The sequence below is a fragment of the Salvia hispanica genome, unplaced genomic scaffold, assembly GCF_023119035.1.
Source record: "Salvia hispanica cultivar TCC Black 2014 unplaced genomic scaffold, UniMelb_Shisp_WGS_1.0 HiC_scaffold_548, whole genome shotgun sequence".
NCBI lineage: Eukaryota > Viridiplantae > Streptophyta > Magnoliopsida > Lamiales > Lamiaceae > Salvia > Salvia hispanica.
The window spans coordinates 1-19000 of NW_025952298.1; the positions used below are offsets into that span (position 1 = coordinate 1).

Here is a 19000-nt window from a genome sequence, read left to right on the forward strand (position 1 = left end):
AATAAATTGTCCAGCAAAAAATTTCTATCGATTTGAATATCAACAGGCCAATTGAAATCACACGTCGATTGACTAATCAATGTGTAATTTTGGATAATCGACGTGCAATTTCCGTTGTCACGTTGATATTTCAATTGTCAGAAATTTGCAGGACAATTTATCCCCAAAAATTAAACAATGTGTTTTAAATGGTAAATTGATAATTACCTAATTATTTTCGTGGAAACATCTCAAACAACGAGACAAAATCGTTCCTGTCATTTTCTACCTTACATTTCACAATAGGAAAGTGATACTATGAACAAAAAAATCGTACGAAAAATCATGATTATGGTATTTAATTATTTATTATCAAGTGGCACACAGAAAATTACCAACGCTGCAACGCATGCTTACTCAACTCCTAAAGTCCTATGTTTATGAACCTCTATTTTAATAAAACTGAAACATCTTTGGAGACATGAAATTATATTTTGAATTTCCTGTCGAATCAAACATTTTGATATTGAGTCATTCAACTAGTATATGTCAAGAATATTCGAATTTTGCATGATTGGACAAGACGGTTTAGGTTTTAGACTTGAACTCATAATTTGCATTGAAATCTTACATTAAATCGAAATATCGAACTAGAAAACTTGTATGCGTGAGTAGTTAATTAGGTGAGTTATGTTGGAATAATTGATTGAACAATTATATAAAGATCTCTATGATGATTAATCAACAACAGATTAATTATGGTTTCTTTTTTTGGCATCTAACAAAATAATAAAATGCTAGATCTCCCCAAATATCTTTTTTTTAAAATGAAGTGAAGCTTGTTTATAAATATCTATAACCCTTTTCCTTCCCAATGATCCTTCGGGTTATTGAAATATCCCCAACATATAAGCAATTAAAAATAAATTTGGGTCAAATCCCCTTGAGCAAAAGGCCCCCTCACGAAGTATATGGAACTCCCCATTTTCTAAATCTCAAGATTTTCAAAAGGGGTAACCAGATTTTTTCCTTTAGTCATGGGGTATTTTTTTACTTGCAATTATGCAATTATGCATCTCAAATATTTTGGGCCCCTTTTTCCTATATCCCTTCTTTGACAATCGAAAATTATTTTTTTGATTCCCAAATACAAAAGAGGCTTGCTCATTTGAATTTGTGATCCCCACCCTATGCTTTTTTCCCGAATCCAAATGAAAACCTCTTCTAAAATTTGTGGTATCATTAACGAGAGTCTTAAAGAGGTTGGGAATTGATTTTAAATGATATCACCCCATGAGTTTAATTTTACAACAATATTATCTTGGGGTTTTTAATATCTTCCTCGATATAATTATATCATCATTGTCGGAAGGAGGTGTCTATCGGATCTTAAAAGTAATGTTTTTTAACACATTTTTCCCCTCAAACTCAACATCCTAAAGGAATACTATATTTCCTCCCAAAAATTATTTCCCTTTTGTGGGATCAAAAATTTAAAAACCCCTAAATTTTTGGACCAAAGTGAGAATATACTACGGTTTTTAATCCCTCTCCCTGCGAATCGAAAAGGAAGAATGATAAATCATACTCCTTCACATATCTTTGAGTTTTATTTGCTTTTAGCTACACCACTCATCTAGGCGATCAAATGGTGTAAAAAAGGGCGATCCACATCTTAATTGAAAAAAGGTCTTTGACATTTTCCCGGGGTCATTTCTGGTAGTATTCCCACCACGGGCGTTTTGACTTTCTTAATCCCTTTTGGGAGGGAGCTCAACATCGCCCTGTTTTTGAACTTGTCTAAACCTCGAATTTTTAATAAAAAAATGTAGGTGCCCAAAAAAAAATATTTTTATGAATGATATAAAATATTGTTGATCACCCCAAAGCCAAGTGAATGAACCAAAAATTTCCCGTATATATAATTCAAAAAATTATCATTGGCACCTAATTTTCAAGTTTTTTTGCATTCCCGATACATTAAACACCAAAATCAAGTTCAAAAGATAAGTGTATTCAATACAACACCCGACCAAGTCTCACAATCCTTTATTTTTAGATATAACCAAAACACTTGTGTCATAAATTAACCTAATTTTTTAATTAATTTTTGTCCCTTTTGATTCAACATGTAAAGCTTGAATATGAAGTAACATATCGGTAAAAGATTGTTATATGCACTTAAGAAATAGTGCCCCAAATTTAGAATTTTTGAAGGAACTTTACTATTTCGAATGAACAAGAAAACAAATTTGTTAAAAGGGGAAACAAAACCAAATTACAAATAGTCAATAAATACCCAAAAACCAAAAATTTATTTTAAAACAATCTAAATCCCAAATATTTCTACTTCCCGGTTGTCATATCCTAATTCTCACATAGATGTATCTTTCACCATAAATTTGATTTTTGAGCTCGAAAAATTTTGATAACCTTATGTGAGATCCCCAAAATCTAACAAATATTTGGGACAAAAATCCTTAACCGGAAAGAAAACAAGAATTGTAACTTCCTTTTTATGCGTATTTTTCACAATTCTTTTTTTATATCCATGTTTACCATAAAAAAAACAACTATCATTATCCTTATGTTATTTCTTTTGTGATAACCCCTATCCTGGGTTTCCCATAAATTTTTTTTAATGCCCTTTACTTTATTTCTTGAATCTTCCCTAGAAACACCAAATGCACAAACAAGTCTTTAGAATTAAGCAAATGAAAACATGAGACATTTTCATAATGTGCTCCCCATGTTCCCCCCATTATATACTTTATTGAGATCAAGTGTTTGTCTCCCTTATCGTTTTTCAAAAACGTTTCCTTAATTTTGGGAATTTCCCCGGCCAGTGTATACTGGGTCTTTCCCCCAAGGCTTTGATGTAGCAATGATCGGGAGATTACATTTAGTGTTCCCACCTAGTTTCTCCTTGATAAATTCCTATTGTAGGAGAAGTAGGTTCTCAATCCTTTGGGGTAATCCTCCATGCAACCCCGGGGGTCAAAAATAATCTTTGCAATCCCTTAAAAATTTTCCCATTCCACTAACATATTGTTCATGTTGGAAAAATGAACAGACATCATAACTTAACAAAAAAAAAACCAAAATAGTTGTCATGCTCACATAATAAAAAACCAAATAAGAAGGTAACATCTCGAAAAAACAAAATCCATATCAAGTCTTTTTCAGAATATGAACTTGTAAATTTGGGAACCCATTTTGATCAAAAACTACAATAAGATCGGTCAAATAATGTCCACCTTTTGGCATCAATCTCATATGAACAACCCGAATAATTATCACGTATTTATCCCAGGGGATATATGTATTTTTCCAAACATTAATCTTCCTTTTGGACTAATATCCACATTAAAATACATACACATCCGTCCTAACATTCAATAAAAAAATCTAGACCATAGAGGTTTTTTTTGCAACGTCTTGCCGACTAATCACTTTTAAAATTAGTAAAACATTACATACCCACAAACATTCACATAAAGTCTTTTGACAAATATGAACTTGTAAATGGCAACCTCCTTACAGGGGAAACGCAATAAATCATGTTAAGTAGCGTCCACCTTTTGGGATCACCTTCTCACGGGGGGCCCGAATAATGTCACGTATTTATTACCACACGTATATGTATCCGTGAAAATTTCTTCCTTTTTGGGGACTAATATCCCCATTAAAATACACACTCATGAGTGAAAATAAGGAACATGAGATGCCAAAATTTGAATTTAAAATTAAACCGAATACAAAAGCCAAAAGTGTTTTAATTTTCTAGAATAAAGTGATTAGCCAACGAGTCACTAGGTTGCATACCTTTCAAACTTAGCAAGTCGTTAAATTCTTATGGCCAAACAATAGCTCCCCGGAAATCACAAATTGCTGATTCCTAATGAGATTCCATATAATTTTATTTTTTTTTAACCATTTTCACAAAATGCAAAATAAAATTTTTATGTTTCCCAAAAACGAAACCAATAAACATAAACACATCCCAAAAAAAACATCAAAAATTTAAAAAAATCCATATAACACAATATAAGATTTTATGGATTCACCAAAACAAGCAATAACAAAACACCCAATTCTCCCGACTAAACCAATTCTCAATCACAAGATATCCGGTACAAATTGATCAGTTCTTCACATAAACGAAATAAATTCCCAATTCTCAAATCTGATCTCAATTCATCAACCAAACAATTTCCCAAGCATGCTGAACCCAAAAACCCCGTAATGAATTCATTAAGCAAAAAAAACATCTGTATGCGTGCATAATTACACGAATGGAATTATCAAATCAATAAGAAAAGTATGCTTGCGTGAATAACATGGAAACATAACAGTTCTATAAACCCAAATTTTTGGGGAAAGAGTCGGTTTTACAAAACAAGTTTGATAGTACTATTCTTCAATTCTTAAAAGCAAACCAAATCAATTCACGGTTATATGTATTATCAAAACCAAAAAAATTTATAAACCCAAATAAACACAAATCTTATGGGAATTATAATTTACAAAAACCCTACTCAATACATAAAACCTAACTTGCGGCGGCTAGACATATACTTTAATTTGAAAATATTAAACCTAATATCAAGGAATTTTATTCCTTGAATTCCAAAGCACGATCATGAAAATAAAACCTTAATTTTCCTTTCTCCAATTTCGAGAATCATCAATAGAGTGGCTCGATCTACTTTTGGAAAAATTGATTGAACAATTATATAAAGCTCTATGATGATTAACGGCGATGGAAAGGGGTAAAGTTTGAAAGCTTTCCTTGATCCATAACAATTGAAAGGTGGAATTGCTTTGGATATGGATCTTAACATCGGGCATTCCGCAAATTTAAAGAAAACGGAGATATCGATTTTTGCTCGGGGGCTAACCCTATCTTATATTTATATAAATATAAGACCCCTTTTTTTTCTATTGGTCCCCGTCAAATGAAAATCACTTTATGGGATCTCACATTTTTTCCCTAACAATTAAATACACTTTACCCAAAACCTTTAAACTTTATTGGGCACTTTAATTAAACAAAAAATAACCATCACTTAAATTAGTCATGTGGAAACCCAAAATTTTTAACAAGTTAGAGTCGCAAATTTGAATGTTAAACATAATGAGAATGAAAAAATATTAATTATATGATTTTATGTGGGGATTTAGATTAGGACAGACCTAATATGATAACAATATTTAAGAATACCCTCAAGTTAAACATGAACTGAAATTTTTATTTAAAATTAACACGACATGTAAGAACATGAACTGTTCCAAAAAATTCTATCCATTTATACACACAAGTACAACACGAAATGGTTACCCAACAAACAACTAGTATGTGATATATTGACATGAATTTGGAAATGATATGGGGTAAAAGCATTAACTTCAAAACCCCCTTTATTTTTTTAACTGCCCAAACACACAAATTTTAAATTTTTCCCGGTTTTTTGCCAACTTTTTAGCTTCAATGGGTTTTTCCCTTTTTTTCTCCCAAACTCAACATTTCATTTTTACATCATCACTAATTTAATTGTTTTATTTTTGTATATAATAAAGCTAGCTAATTTAATTTATAAGACAAAACAAATAATAGTAATAAAGTTCGTTGTATTAAACACGGGTAAACATTACAACGAAAAAAATTAATTAAAAAAATAGTACATAAATGACACGTGGCATTAATCTAATCGTCAGATGACAAAATCGTGGGGCTAGGATTAAGAAGAAAAAAGGACAAAAGATATGAAAAGGATTCGAATACATCCCTATATATATATATATATATATATATATAGGTTCATGATCAATTGAGATTTTTTAGAGTAATTGAGAAATGAAATGCAATATCAGCCACTCATTTTTATTAAATGAGTGGTCCAGATTTTGCCACATAAATAATATTTTTAGATTAATTTATTATGAAAGGCGAATGGTAATATCATTATAATTTGCCAATCTCGCCGCTCACATTCCCCAAACCCCTTGATTTCCCCTGCGTCCGGATCATGGCGGAGCCCTCTTACCACGGCGCTGCCCCCAAATCGCGGCAGCCGCACACAAACTTCACTCCGAAATTGTGCTTGTTCATGAAGTGATTCTCGTCGGCGATCCTCAATTCCTCGCTCCGTCGATGTAATCGACCCCAATCTGCTCAGATCTCGCCTCCACGAAATGGCCGACGCGCCTTCGCCATTCGAGAAATTGACAACGCCGCTGATCTCCTTGATTAGCGAGGATCCGCCATGCGTGAGATCCAGGCGCGTCGGAGTAGGATTGGAGACGACGCGCATTGTGAATTATAAGTGCGATCACGATCATGAAACGCCTTGACGAGTTGGTGATTGATCGATTTAATCGCTCGATTATCCCGTACATGGTTATTTTGTGATTGTGATTGTTGGATATGTTGTAAAATCTACGGAAATTCAATTGGAATACGAAGATTTTGATTTGATTTGATTGCTTATTGCATCTAATCGGTAAATTTGGAGGCGATTGCTACAGTGTAATTAGGCTTTTGTTGTTTTGCATTTTGGATGAATTTCAAAGTTTAGTATGATCTCACGGCTCAATTGATGAATTTCTCGTATGTTATTTTCCCTCAACATTGATCTCTGTCCTTAATTGATGAATTTCAATGTTTAGGACTTTGTAATTGTTTTAGGATAATGAGAACTGAAAATGAGCAATAGTTTGTCGGAGAAAGATGTGGAGAGTTATGTTGTGGAAGGTGTGGGAGTTGTGGATGAGATGGAGCTTGGGTGATGGTGAGAAGGGTTGAGTTTAGGTTGTATTTTTTGTGTATTTGTTTGGAGCCATGCTTGGGTTTGGTGTTTGTCAATATTTGTAGATTTAAATTTGCGTGTGTTTAATTGTACGATGAAATTTGTGAAATATATGGATGCAGTTTTTAATTCGATTATGTTGCTGGAATTTTTGAGTTGTGTAGATAAGGTGTTTATGATATTGCCTAAAATAGTATTGTTGACATAAATTATATAAGTTGTTGACATGAAAATGTTTATTTTTTACATGAATTATATAACTCGTTGACATAATAACGTTTGTTGTTGACATGAATTATATAGATCGTTGGTATAAATTTTATGAAAAATGTTGTTGACATAAATTATATGTAAAACATTATTGTTGACATGAATTATAAGTAAAACATTGTTGTTGACATAAATAATATACGTCGTTGACATGAAACTATTTGTTGTTGACATAATAGTTGACATAAATAAAGTTGTTGTTGACATCGTAGTTGACATAAATAAAGTTTGTTGTTGACATAAATAATGTTTGTTGTTGACATTCGATATTCTCGCTATTGATATGTGAATTATAAGTGTTATTTGTTAGTTGTTGACATTTTAATACGAGTTGTTGACATTCGATATTCTCGCTATTGATATGTGAATTATAAGTGTTATTTGTTAGTTGTTGACATTTTAATCGAGTTGTTGACATTCGATATTCTCGATATTGACATGTGAATAGTAAGTATTATTTGTTAGTTGTTGACATTTTAATCGAGTTGTTGACATTCGATATTCTCGGTATTGATATGTGAATTATAAGTGTTATTTTATTGAATGTTGACATTTTAATACGTGTTGTTGACATTCGATATTCTCGGTATTGATATGTGAATTGTAAGTGTTATTTGTTAGTTGTTGACATTTTAATACGAGTTGTTGACATTCGATATTCTCGGTATTGATATGTGAATTACAAGTGTTATTTTATTGAATGTTGAAGATTTGAAGATTTGATGATTTGAATATTGAAGAGATTTGAAGATTTGAAGATTCGAAGATTTGAACATTTAAATGTTGAAGATTTGAAGATATGAATATGAAGATTTGAAGATTTGAAGATATGAATATTGAAGATTTGAAGATTTGAAGATATGAATGTTGAAGATTTGAAGATTTGAATGTTGAAGATTTGAAGATTTGAAGATATGAATATTGAACATTTGAAGATTTGAATGTTGAAGATTTGAAGATTTGAAGATATGAATGTTGAAGATTTGAAGATTTGAATATTTGAATGTTGAAGATTTGAAGACTTTGTAGCTAGAATTTTAGAGAGGATTTTAGAAAATGATTTCAAACACAATTTAATGAAAAGACAATTATACCCCTTTTTGACCCATTGGGAGTGCTCTAATGCAACTTGGTAGTGGAGATTGTGGAGATGAAGGCAAGAATGTAAATGAAGCAACATGTGAAAAGTGAGAAAATGATAACCTAATTTTATCTCTAATAGGAATAGTACTGAATACAAAAAATAAATAAGAACTTAAAAAAATTATTATTATTAGCAAGTTATTGAATTCGGTTCGAACCCTATCTAAAATTATTGTGTCTGCATCAGACCGATCTAATAACGAACAGAATAAGACTTAATACTAACTCATTAATTTGTGGTATGTGTTTAATTGAGTTTAACAAAATTTATTAGCCTTTATGTGTGATGAGATGGAAAAAACAAGATCCCTTTCAAATCATATCTTCAAAATTATATAGTCCATGAATTAATTTGGATATCCCGCCATTAATGGCCAATGGTCGGGAGAAATTAAATTAGTAGGAGTAGCTTATTTTTTTCGATAACTTAATTAGTTTTGTATCACCTTTGATTCAAAATAATTTATTCGTGGAAGCAAATAAGGATTTCAAATGGGATAGTATTAATATGAAAATCAACGCAAAATTATTTGATGGACTCGAGATGATAAGAATAAGTCGGTTTTCTCATTTCAAATACGGAATAATTATATCGATTAATATGCTGACGAAATTGGAAATAAAATAAAAGAAAATAAAAGAAAATTTTAAAAATTAATATGCTGACGAAATTTCGGGTATACATTAATTTGCTAGCAACAAATACACGTGATGAATTACGTCGTATCGGATTTTCAAGTGAGAAGTCGCATTTCAATATGATTGAAATTGAACAAAAAGCGCGTTAAGCCGACATGATAAAGTAAGCCTAGTTAATCAACCGCCCTATGTTAGCATATTGTGACAAATTATGTCATAATCACTTCGTTATCTCTATATTTTGTAATGTGTCCTATAATTAAAATTTATAATAAGGCCGATGAAGGGGTATGGCCCTGTAAAAATGTTGTTGGTTTGAAAAGAGAAAGAAATATATATTTTTTTAAATCCGATCATCAAGATTCAATGGATTTGGCTTTATATATTTTTAATTTGATGAATTTTGGGTAAAAAACATGAATTTAACATTTTCTTAATTTTCCACCAGGTCTAACCGTCTAATTGTTGTGAAACTATACGAGGACGGGATCATCCGTGAATTTTATTATTTTTCTCAATAAATAATCCTATGAATTTTTTTCATTTTTCTCAATCGCTTTAAAATATTTATAATGGATTTATCTCTAGTATGACTCAATATAAGTCATACATAAACAACTGAAACTATTTAATTTAATTAGTAGTATAATACAATGTTGTTTTCTGCCTAGAATATGAACCTATTTTGATTGCGTTCGATAGTGTCGTAAGTAAGTCATTCAGTTACGTTCGATGAAATCTTTATTAATTGTTAAATTAAAACAAATCAATAGTTTGATTGTAAACTTAGAAAAAAATAATTAAAGACAATTTATAAATTTTAAAGTGCTATACAAATCAGAATTTAGCGAAAATATAGAAATTTATTGGCTAATTACATATCTATAGGATCAAGAGAATTCACCGAAAGGTTTTGCATCGAAAAATGAAAGTATACTTTAATTTATTAGTATTCACAAAGCGAATATACTTCGAATATGTTAGAAAATTCGAATGGATGTCATGATTATATCATACCATCTCTAACTTATCAAATGAAAAATGCAAAGTAACTCGAATTTTAACTAGGACTCATGAAAAATCAATTTAGTTGATAAAATTATCTAATGCCACTCATAATCGATCTTTTGTAAGTAGGAGTGGTATTTAAATCGATGTTTTTATCGAGATCTCACTAAATTAAGAAATCTCTTTTGCGTGTTTTTACTAGTTAAAAACATTCAAGCTAAAAATAAGGCGTGACATAATTTTTGATTAATCGAAAAGGCTTAAACAGGCAAAGATTTGAGATAAACATTCAAAAGTCAAACCCAAAAACTAAAAATAGTCACAATATCATCCTAATCGATCAACAAAAGGCAAATCAACGCCAACAATCAAAATAGCCTTAGAACAACAAGCGCAACAATAACGACAACACATGAGCAAAGACTATAAAGCATGGTTGACAACTAGTTACGCAAACTTTGTATCAATCTTCACTCCAAAATCTGATATTCTTCCCTTGAGACAATCGAAGTAAATAATAATAATAATAATAATAATAATAATAATAATAATAATAATAATAATAATAATAATAATAAAATCACTCAAAAATATAAAAAATTATAAAAGATAATGAAATCTAAGATATATACAACATCATACCTATCTTTCTAAGCATTAATACTTTCTTTGAGAAAAAAATATAGAGTCAAATGCAATGAACAAACAAATAAATAACGTCAGTCGATGGAGCCAATAAAAGATTGACGGTTAACTGTCGAATAAATAATTTTGGAAAATACTAAAGTTGCAGTTATACCCATCATGATAGATATTGGCCCAAAATTTAAATTAACTCGATTCACAAGTGATAATAAATTAATAATACTCTAGAGCTTATATACTTTTTACTCAAAGGTTTCTAAATTTTCTATAGTCGACTAATTTAATCTAAGGTTCTCTGCAAATGATATGTGTACACAATAGTATGTAGATCACCCTGTCATTTTCGATACCAATAGATACTTGCTTTTACTATATGTCTTCAAAAGATTTCGTAAATTATGTTTAAAAAAATATAACAAAGGTAAAAATCCGACTTTTCGATGCCTTATTGTTTTCTTGCATAATTAAATAACCTTATTTTGTTAGTAGTAGTATTTTAATTTACTTCACGCTCATTATAAAATAACCTTAATTACTTTATAATTTGCTGTCTATCGTCATCCTTATAAACATCTCAATTTAATACTAGTATATCTATGGATTACTTTTTTAAAAATTGTGTATATCACAATTATTGATTGTACTATATAGTATCTTATCTATTTTAAGTCAATGAATAGGCTAGTAGTATATAAGATTCCTTTTATGTGCTATACATTTGTTGTTTGAATCCAATACTGAAGTGATTATGAAGGGGTAGATTTTTGAGTGATACTTAATAGTTTATAGTTTGGGAGAGGTAGATTTTGAGTGATACTTAATAGTTTATAGTTTGGGAGAGGGATCAATTGCTAACTCATCATTTAATGGCTAATTATAACTAATTTAAGGTTATAGGATTTTGAAAAGCGATGTGATCTACAATTTGACGCGTGTAATTTTCATTTTTATTAATAAAATTGAAGAAGATAAAAAAATTCAAATTAGGGTTTTGGATGAAAATGTTAATATAGTGTTTGAAAATATTAACACATGCTTTGAGAATGTCAACCAAGGATTAATAATCTAAGCCCTAAATTTAAATATCTTATAGCTATTATTTAATTATAATTAACAATTAAGTTATTAGTTAGTAATATAACACTCCCGTATAATTTGAAGTGAATGAATAAGAGTGGGAATTTTTCAACGAGAAATAAAATTAAGTACAATATAATTTGACAATGTAAATATCTTATTGTATTATTATCTTCATTACTTAATAAAGTGGTCTCACTTCTAAAATAGTGTATTATCAAGTGTTGGGCGGTGGGAAGACGTCACTTATAGGTTTGCAGTCTGAAAAGATATGCCACCTGATCACAACTTTTTGTAAAGTTTATCATAGATATATTATAAGTTATTTATTTGTGCATTGTGTGATTGGATAGGGCGATGGAGCAACTTGTTTCGTGGATTCCACATTTGGAAAAAAAAAAAAAAAGAAGAGATTTGATGTTTCACGTAATTAATTACTCAAATTGCTGACGATGATCTTCAATCCTGCAACAGTTTGTCCATGAGATAAATTAAATTACTTAGATTTGCAAAAAGAACCTCAAAATCTCAAACTCTTTCCATAAAAAATTGTGTAATTTAAAGTTTTAAACTTCAATTTATAAAGTCGATGAAGCGTAACTTAGTGGTAAAATATTCATCTAATAAGCGAGGGATTCAAGTAATCTCGGAAATAAATGAATAATTATTATTTATTCTTTACGAAAAACGTTGATCCCATAAAGTGGAAAATTGTGGATCGATTAAAACATTTCAAACATGGACTTATTTGAAAAGGTTTTGCCTTGCTTTTATCTCTACACAACCCTCTAAAAATAATTAAACAACAGAGATTTATAACAAATTTGAGTTTTACTAACAAATTTGAGATTCATAATACATCGTCATTTTGAAAATTTACACGATTTACTTGCATTAACAAACCATCTTTAGGGGCCTACTACACTTCTAAAACTCGGTCAAATAAATAAATTAGAAAACAAATAACTATATAGTTACAAAGTTATCACTTTTTAATCAATTAATAATTATATATCTAGACCAATGGTGACTGAGATGCGTGGACAATTTAATTTTAATGGTTTTAAATCTCTTTGATTTGGCCCCTACATGATCCTATCATAAAATGATATATCTTCATGCATGCATTATCACTAAACAAAACATTTTTCGCAATATATGTAATCTTGTTCGAAAAAGACAATATATAGTTTGGAAATAAATTTTTTATTACGTGTTTGTCGTCTATCAATTGTTATTAATAGTGCCATGTGTTGAATCTTTATACTAATAGTTAGAGTAAACAATTAATAAAATGCTAATTTTTTTATAAAAAGTACTCAATTTTAAACGATAAACTATGCATTACCACTCACGTCTCTTCTATCTATTTAACTTTTGAAAATATCAAATTTGCTTTTGATTTAATGTAAGCAATAAAACTTAAAGTTAATGATTGGGTTGAACATCTTAAAAAATAACTATAGCTTGCACAATCTTCAATATTTCCTCTTATTTATTAATATTGTCATTATTGAACCCAACATACCGCAATCACTATCCGAGTTTACTTACACATGTTTTTGGCATAAATAAGTGTTGCTAAACAAACAATAGCCACACACATAAAATAATTTTGTTTGCCAGCCATAACTTTATTGAATAAACTAAAAATATAGACAATCACTTAAATAAGATAGGCCCATTTTCTTCTATTCATAATCCGAGTCCGATATTTATAAACGAGGCAAAAAAAGCCCATTTTCCAATTTTTGAATTTTATAAATCAAACACCAATAAAAGCCCAACCAATATTTCACTTGTGTTCCATTATTCATGACACCTTTTATTCTTTAGACCGTACAATATAATATAAAAATGTCCTTTTTAATATTATACTATTATTTGGTGGAAATAGACCGGACAAGAGGTGATTAAATTAAATTACTATAAAATTAAATAGGCCGACAATTGGATTAATTCCTAAATTAGTATAATTTGATTTCATTTAGTCTCATTAACATTTCTTAAACCATATGAAATGGCTACTTAACAATTTTGATTTAGTTGAAAAATAGTCTATACCAAATAAAAATTAAAAGTCAATAATTTTAGTAAATCATAAACTGTTTCCAATAACAAAAAAGTTATAGCAGTAAACAGTAGTAGTAGTAGTAATAGTCTATGATTTCATAAGCTACAACTTATATTATCTTAACAAAAACTGAAAATTAATGTTTGTATTAATAATTACGTTAGTGCATCGCACGAATAAGAATCATGTTTTACTATTTAGATCCGATCAGTGAATATGAGTTCCGATTCATTATTACTATAAATGGTAAGAGGTTCACGTTCACTTAATTTCATTCCACTCACATATCATTTAAAACTAATATATATAAATGAGACTCATATTCCTAAAAGCATCCGCGGTGCTCAACCACTGCTCATCCGTCCGTGCCTTGGCACAAGCGTCAGTCCGTGCCGGCAGCTGGCTGCTCTCTTAGCTAAGAGCACGTCGTGCTGACACATACGTGGCGGCTGATTGGCCAACGGCATAGCCGTTGGCAATTTGATTTTTTTTTTTAATTGAAATTTATTTTAAAAAATGTTTTTAAATAAAAAAAATATTTTCCCACTTCCCAAAAAAATATATCCGTTTTCTACCCACTTTTAAATTTTTTTTCAATTTTTTTTCCCCAAAATTCACATTTTCATCTATAAATACCCACTCCAACACAAAAAAAATCACATTCTCATCTATTATCTATACTATCATCATCTACATTCTCTCATCTTTTTCCTCATACTCTATCATCTAAATTCCCACCACACTACACAATGTCCGGCTCCGGCGATCACCTCCTCGCAAACGCGGTTGGAACCACGATGGTTTGACTCGGGCCCGGGTATAGTCGAAACCAATTTACGGCCCCTCCTCAAACCCAAGGTTCGCAAGCTCCGGATGGCTACCGTCCTTACCCGGTGCGCGACCTAAGCCCGTTCGGGTGGGCACCGAACACGGATCGGGAGGAGCAACAGCTCTACTCCTACTCCTACCAGTCCTCTCCTCACGTTCGTGGCACCCGCACCGTACACTCCGGGTGAGATGATGGCGATGTTCAAAGCCTACTTGGCAGTCTCCGAAGATCGGACGTCGGCCGAGACCAAGAACGAAACTTATTGGTGGCGCGTCACTCGCCTCTACAATGAAACCCGACGGGAACCATATATCGCAATGATAGTATGGTTCGCAATTGCATGTTCGGATGCAACGAGGCAATCGGGAAGTTCCGGGGATTTACCTCCGGGAAGAGCGGTCGGCGGGGAGCGGCACGAACGAGCTCGACATCATTAGTCCGCCTTGGCGCACCAACGGGAGGAGTTCAAACGTTCAAGTACCTCGATTGTTGGCGGGAGGGCGCCTACATCCGAAGTATAGGGCGGCATAGTAGCATCTCCTCCGCTCCTCCAGGAACGGTCGAGGTCGGTAGCTCTATCCTCCTCCCGATGATGTGGCTACCCAACTTGCCGGAACTAACTTAGGTAGCCCGACGCGGCCGGCGGTTTCCGCCGACGGTCGGAAGGAAGAAAGCGACGACCACCCGCCGCCGCCCGACTCCATCCGCCGCCCCCGCTCCTTTTGCCTCCTCCACCCCGAACAACTCGTTGTGGGCCATCTTGAGTCAACTCCATATGACCGATCGTCTCCATGATCCGGAACAACTTGCACACATGAGCAATTGATCCAGGGGTCTCAAGAGGCAATTGGGGTTAGAGGAATAGTCTTCACGTTTGTAATTTTTAATTTGTAGGATTTTAATTATGTATTTTTTTATTTTAATTATGTATTTTTATTTTTAGTATTTTAATTATATAATTTGTATTTTTTAGGATTTTAATTATGTAATTTTTATTTTATAATGTATTTTTATAATGTAGAAATGTTTTTAATAATTGGAGTATTTAAATTGAATAATAGAATGGTGGACCGGCGAAATTTGTCATTTGAAGCGGATGTGGGTGTTGTGCTCTTATTTAGACGAAAATAAAATGAGTCAGGGCCCTCAATTCTTAGTAAACGCGGATGGGGATCTCAACTTTCTTTATTTCTTAACATTTCTTAAACTTTATGGCGAATGGAAATGAGATTTTCCTTTTAGGACGGAGGAAGTAGGTTGTAAATAAAAATAGTCTCCGTAAAATTTAAATAACGTTTTATTTTTTAGTTTGTCATTAAGATGCATTTATACTTTTAAACTTTCTTTTCAAATGTTCAAACCAATTTTTAACTCATTAAAATATTAATCTTTCTTTTCTTTTTATTTTAACGTCCCTACTTTTATAACTCATTGAATTATCGTAGCTTACGGATGGCGAAGGGAATGTGTGATCTAATCTTACCCGGGGAGGAAAGAGTAATATTATTATTATTATTGAAATAGTTCCATGAGAAGCACGTAACTTATCAGCCGACTCTCCGATAACTATTAAAACGAATCCGATTCCCTCAAAATGTGAAAAAAACTCCAAAGCTCCCAATTTTCGATAAATCTTAACTTGGAATCCATTTCTCAATCAATCGCCCAATGTTGAGGCAACTAACGAGCCGGATTATCGGCCGGCAGGGTGTCGCCGGCGAGGTTGTACCACGAGGGTGGTGGACCACTACGAAAACCCGCGCAACGTCGGACCTTCGATAAAAACGATTCCGACGTCGGAACAGGGCTAGTTGGAGCGCCGGCGTGCGGCGACGTGATGAAGCTGCAGATCAAAGGGCGATCCGGAGAGCGGGAAGATCATCGATGCTTGCTTTAAGACCTTCGGCTGTGGCTCCGCCATCGCGTCCTCCTCTGTTGGTACGCAGGTTCAAATTAGTAGTAATTTCGTTGCTTATCAGCTTCAATTTCTTCTGTGTTGTTTTTCCCCTTTGATTTGGGTGAATTTTGGTATGATTTCGTTTGAAGGTTGTCACTTAGCTAAATTTGAGATTTGATTGTTGTACTATTTGTAGAAATAGGTTGTTTTGGTGTGGAATGTTGTGGATTTGGGGTTTTTTGATGTCTTCAAGCTTGAATTGATTCACTGTTAAAGCTAGTATTCCTAAATGATTTTCACAGTTTATTCACATTTTCACATTTAAAGCTAGGGCTTCTGTTGCTTTTCCCTATTGTGATAGTGTGACTATGTTTAGAATCTTAGCTAAATACAAATCATGAGATGAACAGCTTGCGATGGATTTCTCCTTCCATTTTCTGTGGATAATGGCATATAATCATCAAGTCTACCTGTTTCCCTTTCCATTTTGGTTTGTGTTTGCACCAACTAAGATGTTTGATTTCAAAGAATCTGAACTTTATCTGCTGAGTTCTTTGTGGAGGTTTTTACATATACAGAGATTTTATATGAGCTAAGGATTGTGTTGGTGATGAATTTTGGTCTTTTATCATTTCACCAGTTCATCTGATTTCATCTGCTTAAGAGACAGTGGTTCATAATCTATGAGAAGTTCACATTTTAAAGCAGGGTTCATCTTGCTTTTCCTATGGTATTAGTCTGACTATGTTTAGTATCTTAGCTAAATGCTCATCATGAGATGAAATGCTTGCAATGGACTTCTCCTTGCCATTTTCTGTGGATAATAGCTTATTATCATCAAAGCCTGTTTCCTGTTCCATTTTGGTTAGTGTTTTCAACAAAGTAAATGTTTGATTGTGGAACTCCGAACATATTCGGCAGAGTTCTTTATGGAGGTTTTTTCAAATACAGAGATAGATCAGATGAGCTAATGATCTTTTTGGTTTTTGAATGTTTGGTCTTTTATCGTTTCATGGTGATCGACCCCAATTCATTTGATTCCAGTTGCTTGTGGTGACATTTCTTGGTAGCAAGCTGCTGCTATTGCTAAGATGATGTTTTACATTTCCATTTTCAGCCACAGAGTGGGTGAAAGGCAAACCAATGGAAAGTAAAATTGTCAATTAAGAATACGTAAGTTGTACTTGCATACCTTTCCTCATAAGCTGAACAATGTACTATAAACACATATATTGCCTTGTTTGCGTACTTCATTTGGTTTTCAATGGAATTGCAGGAAATCGCAAACATCTCTCTGCCTCCAGTGAAACTCCACTGCAGCATGTGCTCGCAGAGGATGCAATAAAAGCGACCGTGAAGATTACGAGGCAAAGCATTCAAAATCACCTCTCGGGTACTCTTCCTACTTGAGGATACTATCAACTACATATGCTTACAATATATGCTGGAATAATGGTTGTTTGTACCTATCTATCACAACCTAGAAACAGATGCGCGCTGGGCTTATGTAACTCGTTGTCTGATGTAACCATTAATACATATATTCAATATATACAGTGTTAAATCTCATGCTTATTTCATCCTCTCTGGGACTTCTGGTTTTCTCCTTGCTCAAAATGTTGGAAATTATTCATGGCATCCAATTTAAAACTCAGAAGCAATGGATACAAAACAACCATCAAAGAAAGATCATCAGTGAAAACACAAATAAGCTGCAAAAATGGCAATAATACAATATCCTTATTACCTTTTTCAAAGATTGCATTTTGCTAACTTTCTGAGATTTTTGTCAATCAAGAACCAAAATGATTCTCCAAGGTTAGTGCCTAGTGGAATTCATACACAAAATCTGGCCATCTTTTATCTGATAGAATCTTCCTTTTGCCTAGAAATTAAAGCGTGTTAAAATGTTATTTTCTAAAACTGGTTTGTTTCATTTTTTAGATATCAATAATCTATTGCGAAGAAAGTACCCAAGTCCTATACACATTAACAATTATCAAGAATATACTTTTATTGAATAATGATTAGAGACATATATTTCCATAATAAATACTACTACTACTTTACTAATTTTAATTTTTTGTATTTTGTTTGTAGACATTCATTCTCATCCTCTATCTATTAAGATTAACCAAAAAAGATTTGACTTTTAATTTAAAAGAACAAATCTTATCTATTCGAACAATGCAACAAATCTTATACTCATTAGGAATAAAATCTGGTAGCCTTGGCCTTGAAAGCGATTTTATCTTGGCCATTCTCCCGTTTTAGTAGCAACCGCTCCAATCGGCCGACTAGAGCAAACTTCCATCGGGTTTCCAGGTTGTATAGACTACTATCGGCAGTGTGTGCTTGTCGGAGGTAGGAGTGGTATAGTTTCATGAATGTGGTGTTAACTCACGATGAGTAGGCAATTATACCAAATTACCCTCAGACGGTTAACGGTTTGGTTTTGGTCCATTTAACGAGGTGAAGGCGGGATCTTTGGATTTGCAAAGCTTCGAGGAAATTCGGCAGCGTGAATTAACTTGGTCGATTTGGACGAAAATCAATCGGTGGTATTGTACTTATTTTCATATGCGGAATTATCGGCCTTTATACATGCAGGTATGTCAAGATTAATGGGT

The 19000-nt window shown here is 32.5% G+C and overlaps 1 pseudogene; it reads left to right on the forward strand.

The window, feature by feature from the left end:
- Positions 1-6684: 6684 nt before the first annotated feature.
- On the forward strand, positions 6685-17763 carry LOC125199545 (annotated as a pseudogene).
- Positions 17764-19000: the final 1237 nt, after the last annotated feature.